The sequence below is a fragment of the Pinus tabuliformis genome, chromosome 6, assembly GCF_031772625.1.
Source record: "Pinus tabuliformis cultivar Carrire ecotype Pingquan chromosome 6, CPIR1, whole genome shotgun sequence".
NCBI lineage: Eukaryota > Viridiplantae > Streptophyta > Pinopsida > Pinales > Pinaceae > Pinus > Pinus tabuliformis.
The window spans coordinates 1618549052-1618557267 of record NC_142292.1 but is presented as its reverse complement, the minus strand read 5'-3'; positions in this window follow the sequence as shown (position 1 = coordinate 1618557267).

Here is an 8216-nt window from a genome sequence, read left to right as displayed (position 1 = left end):
TAATAACTATACATATGACATGCAAAATAGAGTCATTACAGCCATTTATAAGAAACTTACATATTTTGTTGCTGGCTAACCAAGTTGTTTTAAAATATTCCAAAAACTTTGTATGGTCACTGAATCCTTCAAATAAATTTTCAACTGCCTTTTTTATAGATTCATCATCTTCACATGTGTGCATGATTTCTCCTAAAGCATGGAAAATGCGGATTTGGTTTTCCCTTCCTTAGACTTTTTTTCCAGCATTCTTCAACCATGCACGACGAAGATTCCACACAAATAATAATATTGTACAATTGATTGAAGACCTGGAATAACATACTTTCTAGAGAGAATATACATTAAGAATATTTTTATGCCTCTTATAAAAGGAATAAGCACATCACCTTAACGCTTCAATTTTAGCAGTAGCATCATATCTAATGAAGGCTTTAACACAACAATCTGGTCACTCTTTATTCCCAATTGCAAAGAGAGTTGACATCCATTTAGAAATATCAGCTACAGTATTGCGTGATGATATCACCCAAGCTACTAGAACCTTATTGTGATGTTTGTTGAAAACCATTCAAGTGTAAAGTTGATACTACATTACAAACAAAGTACATAATTATATTTATATAAGGTAACAGCATTAAAATGGCGTTGAATAAATGAATTAGATTTAGGATAAGCTTTTACTCACCCCGTACTTATTCATACTAGATGTTGAATCCATTGAGATTATATTGTTCTGAGAATATTTTAGCATCATTGAACGCATCCACCTTGTTTGTATGCCTATGATTAAAGGGATGTTTTTAGCAAGATCTTGTTTCTCGTAGAAGAAAAGGTTGTCAACGTGTTCCTTATACCAACATTCTACATTGATTGGATCATTTTGATCTTTAACGTACTCTAGCCTTATGGTATCATTGTAAATGTTTAATATATCTTGTCTTGTCATGTATGTATCTCAAGATGTCCTTGTGTATAACTCAAAGAGTCCATCCTTCACATCAAAGATGAACTTGTCCCTTATCATTGTAACATTAAAACTTCTTTGGATTAAATGTTTGAAAATAGATTGCATATCCCTTGTTAAATGTGGTGCATAACTAAATCTCATAGGCCTACTGATTGCATATTTTCTATGACAAACAACACTGGATTTATCAATATGACTACATGCAGTATATATTATTACAACATCATCTGGTCTAAGTTGAAGTCGTCGCACAATGAAGTGACATTGGCAACCAAATTTAATACTTTCATGTCGATTGCGTTTTTCGTTTTGATATGAGGATTCACTCATAATTATGTTTTTGCACTTTGGACCATATGCACACCAATAACTATATATAAAACATTTACGATAAATTAGATATAACATTTATGCATCTTGACAAAAATTATACATATATTTAAAAAAGATATAAAGACTCACATAATGTACTCCATATATGTTGAAAAATATGTTTGTTTTATATCCTCTACTTTTTTACTTCGTTGAGAAGTAAGAAGAAATTGAGTGGGTGCATGTTCACTCGATTCCTCTCCTCCTATAAAATCATCAAGTTGACAATATGGAATAATTGCAACTTGGTACCCATAAATCTCTGTCCATGTTAAATCTTCTACTAAAAATTCAATCATATCCTCTGGGTCTTCAACTTCCAACGCATTAATCCTCTCCCACTTCTTCATTCTTCAAATACCTATAAAAATGGCATAGAAAATAATTTGGTTTGAGTAGATATTATGGTCTTGATTAATGCATATCACTAAGAATAGAAATCACATTTTTAGGTAGCTATTTTATACTTTTCAGGTAAACCACTTTGGTAAAGGTCATATTTGGGTAATTAATCAACTTAGAGATTTTTGACAAATTTAGACTAACCATGTATGGCATATGATGTCTTTGTGGAGGTGGTGTCAGCATGTTGGTCTCATGGTACAACTTGTGATGAGTGGTTGAAGTGGAAGGGGTCGAAGGGAAATACCTAACATGCAAATCTCATAAAAGAAAGGATGCGCCCAACACCAAGGCATGATATGGTGTGCTAATACAGGCCCTTCAAAGAGGGATCAAAGGGAGAGACATAACACCTCTCTCAAAGCAGGAAGGTTTTGTAATCTCCTAGATTGATGGTTTGGGTCAAAAATAATGTTGGAATGTCACACCACTTTGAGTTTGATCAAGAAAGAACTAAGTTTACTAAAGGGAGCAAGACTCAATGCATTCTCCACAGAAAAAGTGAGCATTCTACACTAACTTGATTTAGACAATTTAGAGGCTACATCCATATGAGGGAAAAGGTGATTTTGATGCCTCCCTTCAAATAACCTACAAGGAAAACTAACTTTACCCTTTTCCCCAAGAACATAAGAATCACTAGTCAATGGATCAACCATAATTTGATGGGAATATTTATACCACACTTCTAAGACTCTAGGTATACCAGAACAATCCTTAAGAAGGTGAGCACCCTGACAAAGCTTACAAAGTTATTTGGGTGTGCATTGCATGTTGGAGAGTTCCTAAACATTACCAACACTCATGACCATGGTTGGTTTGTTAAACCCTTTCTTATGTTGCTTCTTCTTCTTCTTCCTTCTCTTATTCTTCTTATCCTCATAGTTACAAGCATCATGAATTTCACCAGGAGATGAAGAAGAAAGGGTAGAAGACATGATGGAAGAAGAAATGATTTATTCATGATAAATAATAATAAAGTTTTATACAAGAGTAATCAACATCGTACTCACTTGGCCCTTTTTTCTCCTAATGGTCTATTTTATTAATTTTATGAAAAGTATAAATATGAAAATTCATATCATATTTTATTAAGTTTGTTAAAAGTATAAATATGAACAATCAGTAATCAACTAATTAGCTAGTGGTTGGGTTGTTGAAATAATGGCCAACAACACAACATTTAGTAAAATCTGTTAGCCTCCTGCTGCAACAGGTATTCATTTTTCATGATTGACATTTTCACATGCCAAATATGTCATTCTTTGTAGGCTGCATTGTTCCATATTTCCAGAACAGGCCAATGAAGATGCCATGAAAGTGTCCTGGTCCAAATGCCACTGCTGTATTCCATTTTTTTATCACAGTTATTAGGCAGTTTTTCATTCAGAGGAGGTACTCAAGCTGGATTTCACTAACCTCCCTTTCTTCTCATTTCCCCCAAGAGGTCAAGATCTGCCTGAGCCTCTCAGTTTCATCATTTCCATGACATTCGCCTTGGTAAGGATTTGCTTTACTCAAGGACTTCTCACTCATCATCTGTGAGCCTTATTTTCCCCAACAAAGCCTAAGGTCTCATACCTTAGCGCCCTCTTTTCATCTCCATATTAACTATTAACTTTATTATATAACTCCCTATTAGTTTTTCCCTTTCCCTTTTAGAATCATCTATATAAAACTCCCCTATGCAAATACCCCCTCCCTGGAAAAATAGCCATATTTCCTATAAGTCCGGGGAATCACAGTCCATCTGGGGCTGTCTTTAGCCCATCCGAGTCATAACAGGGATTAGTCTGACACCTAGCCAGATTAATAACCTCTTCCCTATCCCCAAAACCCTTAAAAAGCCACTTTTGCCCATATCCTAAGATTTCGGGCATAAATTGCTAAAAACCCGTGCTCAAAACCCATACTTTACCCCTTACCCTAAGCACTAAACGCAAAAACATACTCCGCCTGTTTATAATCCCATAACCCACTAAACCTATAGTTTTTACCCCCGTCGCGCTATATTAAAAACGAAATATACTACGTATATCCCCGCCCACTAACCCGTCGTCGCCTCGCGTCTACTGCTAGCCGTTGGATTGCCCGCCCCGCAGATCAATGGTGGGCGGGCCGCCCCACCCCCGAACCACCCGAGCTTTAGTGTCCGTGAGATGGGTGATATTGCCACCGTACTCCCGCCACGCGTCAAGCTCCGGGCTGTGGCGGAGCGCCCCCTGACGAAACCACCATCCTCAAAAAGCAGTGCACCACAAAACCACTTACCGCCCGTGACGTCACATCCCACATCACCATCGGCCCAGTCACTACTTGCGTCATGCCCTTTGCCCAGTCACCATGTCGAGTCACCTGCCTACGTGGCCTCCTGCCACGTCACTGCCATGTGTCCCAGCCACGTCATCATCCGTACATGATGACGTCATCTCACCACGTCGCCCTGCTGACGTCACCCGCTGTACAGCGTCACGTCATGCTGACGTCACCCGTCGTACAGCGTCACGCCATGCTGACGTCATCATCACCTTTTTTGTGCGCAGAGGCGAAAATCGCACTTCGGAGCCCCGGAATCCGATTCTGAGGCAGTTTTTGATGAGCGATTTGCGCCAAATCACTCATCGCTAGATTTTTTGGGCCTAAATGGGGAATCTTCAGGGAACCTTTTTATTCTATGGCCCCCAGCAAGCCCGAAAGGCGCTGAATGACCCATTTTTCTTCACGAAGCTTGCCGGAAGGAGCAGAAAATAGTTTTAAAGGAAACAGAGGCCGAACAGCGGCCATGAAATTGTGGATAAGACCCACAGCACGGCAGAACAACATCAATTTATTGCCAAAGAGTATCAGAGGAGGAAGGAGAGCCAAAGAGTTTCCGCCGAAGATTTTTAGGGGCTCGAAGCACTTGAACATTGATGAGCCCCCCAGAAAGTCAAATCAAGAGGAGTAAGCCCATCCTAGCTCTCAAATCATAGTCAAAATCATTCAATACCGCCGAACAGCAATGGTGCAAAGACCAATGCACAGTTATGACAGATGAAAAGCACAGAGCCACCTGGACAGATATTAACTCATTTTGATACAGCTGCCCCCAGCATAGCTCAAAGATATTTTCTGGCTTTTATTTCTGGATAAGATTAGGTTAAAGTAATCAATTTTCTGTCGGACCTGTTAGGTCGGCTATAATAGATAATTTTGGATAAATCTTCCCTATATATACCACCCTCTGTATTGTTTTAAGGGTTGGTTGGTTGATAGTTTTTCACTAGAGACTCGCACTGTATACCTGACATGTTTTCTGTGATCAAAGACTGCTGAAAATCTTGGAGGAAAGATTGTCTGCTCTGTGTCTAATGGTTTCAAGAAGTGAATTTGGAATTCTTGTGCTGCAACATGACTCAATAAGTTTTCCTATCTCTATTTTTTCATTGATATACTGTCTAAATAGCAGAAAGAAAGAATAGTGTAGAATTGGTTAACTTCCCTCTATGTTGATTTTTTGTTGTTTCTTTATGTTTTCCTCTGGATCAGTCATGAATATGAATTCCCTTCGGCTCATATTTCCCCTAATCCATTCATCTTTGACAGTTTTCTAGGAATTCTTAATTGCTCCTAGATAAAGTTCATTCACTTTCCCCCTTTTAAGCTTAATGAGAGATTCTTTGTTTCCTCTCATTCCTTATCCCTCATCCCATCCTTATAAGCTTTCAGTGTTGTTTCATGAGCAGCTACCTTGCTCCTTATTTCTCTTGTGACCAAGAAAACGCACCAGCCGTCCCACTCCTTGACTCCACGCCCAATGGTTTGAAAACTTACCAGACTATGTCTTGCCTCTCTACTTGAAACGTCTTTCTTACCGCCAAAAACAATACAAAACCCCTGTGCACCATATCTAGCCTAAAATCAACAATTAAACAAAGATAAACCTAAAAGAGAGAGCCCTCTCTGACTGCAGGCAGGCTAGAACCTGCAGTCCAAAGTTGGTTTGTGGTTACCTCGGCCGTATCATTTTCTGGAGCTTTAAGGACAACCTGAGTGATAACATAATGGCGACTCCACTGGGGACCTTCCTCAGATAATTTCACAAAGTTTCACGAAGAACGCTGGAAAGCTCCGCTATGCGGAACCAAACCTTCACAGCCATTCTTCAAATCTAGTTCTGATCTTTGATGGTGGATAGAGATCAGGCACTCAAAGTTAATATATCCACCTGGCGACTCCACATCATCCTCATAATAAAGGCTCCACTGGAGGAAGGAACCCAAAAGAAATGTATGAGCAGATCAGGCTTTTGACCTGGATTTTCATCCAAGAGGTCATGTTCTTTCTCTTCCATAAAATTTTGCTGTACATATTGTTTAAATTTAACTTTTATGCTTTTCCTTTAGAAAATGTTGAAGAAAGCCCTCCTTGCACATTAGAACAACAACCTCTAAATGTTGTTGATGCTCACCTCATGGTCAAGGGGGACACTTCTGTCAAATCCAATCATCCTATCCCTATTCATACCGAACCCAATCATTTAGCCCCTGTACACAATCCCGTGCCTCGTAAGGTTCCTGATAGATATAAGCCACTCATTCTGCCTCCTGTGCTCAATCCTTTACCCAAAAATCATCCCATGAAACTCCCAAAATTTGATGGATAGAATGGAGTTACTGCCTAAAAGCATATACAGGCTTTTGAAGATTATTTAAACATTTTCGAGGTAGAAGATGAGGATGTCAGTGTTAGGCTGTTTGCCCTTTCTCTGCAAAGTGAAGTTAGGACTTGGTTTAAAGCATTGCCTGAGGCAAGCATCTCAAATCTCCAGCAGCTATTCAAACTCTTCCTTGATAGATGGATGACCAAAGTCAATTTTCTCATGCTCATAGAAGAATATCAACAGTTAAAAAGGATCCCATATGAATCTGTTTAGCAATTTTCTGAGCGATTCAATCAGGTTTATCACTCTATACCATTGAATATAAGACCTCCCCCTGATTTGGCTCTACTACATTATCCAGCAGCATTTGATCCCGAAATAGAATTTCATCTGAGAGAAAGGAGCCCCTCTACTATGCAACAGATGCAGAACATGGCAGTAGATGTAGAGGTTAATCTGGAAGTTAGGGAGAGGAAGTTAAAAGCAGAAAAAGAGGGTAAACTGGATACCTTGCTAAAGAAAGCAGAGGAACTAAAGCAGACATTCACAATAGAAGTTGAAGGTTTAGAGCACCACAAAAGATCTATTTTGCAAAGGGAAAGTAATGGTATTCCTGAGCAAACCTACTACAAAACAGATGACTTATTCATGCAGCCATACATGATGGAGCAATCTCCTGATATAATATATGAATATAATAGCTTCTCTTCTTTCAACTGTCTGCCCAAATATGATCAGTATGACGATGATTATGAACCTAACGACCAAATCAGCTTCGCAGAGGGATCAGAGCCTATTTTGGCAGAAAGCACAGTTCAGGCTCATTTGCTTGAACCCAATGATCAGCAGGCCCAGTTTAGCTATGAAGAAAAGGAGGAAAACGTAGAGGGCATTGAGTTCAACGAAGGAACTTTACCATTTTGTTTCAAGTATTTTTAGTTTATTAGGGGAGATCATCATGCCATTTATAATAAAGTGTCACCATATTTTGATGTTGACCGGCTAGAGGAGAGTCCAGGCCCCGCTCTTAATGCGTTAACACTAGATTTGCAGCCCCAAAGTGCCAGTGAGTGTTAGATTGCAGAAGACTCAGAAGCGACAACATGTGACCAAAAAATCCAACTGGATTCCCTGCCTGTTAATTTTCAGCCATCTTGGATATTTGAAGAATAAAAAGAACAGTCAACACAAATCTGTTAGGTGCCATCTGAACAGGCTTTCAAAGAATTACAGGATCCATTCCATGTGTTGCACAACCCATCTGAGGGCAAGTTGTGTGATGAGGTAAATCACTGCTCTTCTCAGCTAGCAGGCTGCAAAGCTCAAAATCAAGTTGTTGATGATTCAGAAATTTCAAAGCATGATAGATATCCCAAACTTTTGTACAGTTCTTCAAGTCAGTCTAGCAATAATGTATGTATGCTACAGGACACTTTTCTACAGTTTCTTGTTTCAACAAAGAAGGTCAGCAGCTTCTTGATCTTCTCAAAGATTAATAAAGCCATATCAGATTGCAAGATCTCCATTTCAGGTAACAGCAAGCATAAGCAGCAGGGGCCATTCATATTTATAATGCTTAAGTGGCTGCATTGGCTTTTTCATTTCACCTAACGGCAAAGAAAGTATTGGTTAGGGTAGGTAGGTAGGATTAATAAGGCAACCAGCCAAGCAAATTTTGCAGAATACAGTAGCAATTGAATACAAGGCAGTCTGACCTGATGTTCTTGGCTTTTCACAAGGAAAAGCCATCCCCAAGTGGAGACACTGTTAACCTCCTACTGCAGAAGGTATTCATTTTTCATGATTGACATTTTAACATGCCAAATATAT